The sequence below is a fragment of the Myotis davidii genome, unplaced genomic scaffold (assembly GCF_000327345.1).
Source record: "Myotis davidii unplaced genomic scaffold, ASM32734v1 scaffold1404, whole genome shotgun sequence".
NCBI classification, from domain to species: Eukaryota; Metazoa; Chordata; class Mammalia; order Chiroptera; family Vespertilionidae; genus Myotis; species Myotis davidii.
The window spans coordinates 76,890-77,827 of record NW_006294781.1 but is presented as its reverse complement, the minus strand read 5'-3'; positions in this window follow the sequence as shown (position 1 = coordinate 77,827).

Sequence of the window (938 nt, the reverse complement as noted above, 5' to 3'; positions counted from 1 at the left end):
AAATTTTTGTGCACCGGGCCTCTAGTATATATATAAAAGGCTAATATGCTAAGTGTCCAACTGTCTGACTGGTCACTATGATGCGCACTGACCACCAGGGGGCAGATGCTCAATGCAGGAGCTGCCTTGACGTTCACTGGCACCATGGACCTGGTGCCCACAAAGCAACACTCAGCTTTCCCCCAAGTGGGACACAGGCCTGCCACCACCCCGGAGCGACAGCCCACCAAATTGCAGCCAACGCTGCCAAACCCCATGGTGCAAAATGTGGCCCACAGCCCGGCCCAGCCCGGAACTGGTCACTGTGGGTGCCAGGTAATAACATCAAGTAGCAACACCCAGCTTCCTCTCCCTAGCGACAACTAGCCTCCTTACAGTTTCTTCAGCCCAGGAATGCGACTTGCTTTATATCCAGGTGCAAACATTTCACATTTTAACCAAATATCTGTGAAGTGTTTTCCCGTGCCTCATCTCATTTGATCCTCACAGAAGTCCTGGAGTAGATAGATAGGAGACTCGGTGGAATTCTATTTTCTTTTCATTAACTGGAAAATTGAGATTTAGGAAGCTTAGAAATTTTACCCAACTGAACAGAAGTAAGAAATGGTGGACCTTGAAAATGACTTCAGGTTTTCTCAAAATATAGTCAAACATGCTGCAGTTAAATATTTTACCCTTTGTTCTCCCTGCATGATCTACAACAATAATCTGCTTCATGTTGATATTTACTGCTGTGTGGCTGACAATTACCTGAAAGAGAAGTTAGGGTGCTTCATTGGGCTGGAAAAAGTTTAGCTAAATCAGAAAGCAGGTCTAATTAAGCAAGTTTATTGTCCTATATAATAAAAACCTAATATGTAAATCAACCAAATGGCGGAATGACCAATCGCTATGATGCACACTGACCACCAGGGGGCAGATGCTCAACACAGGAGCTT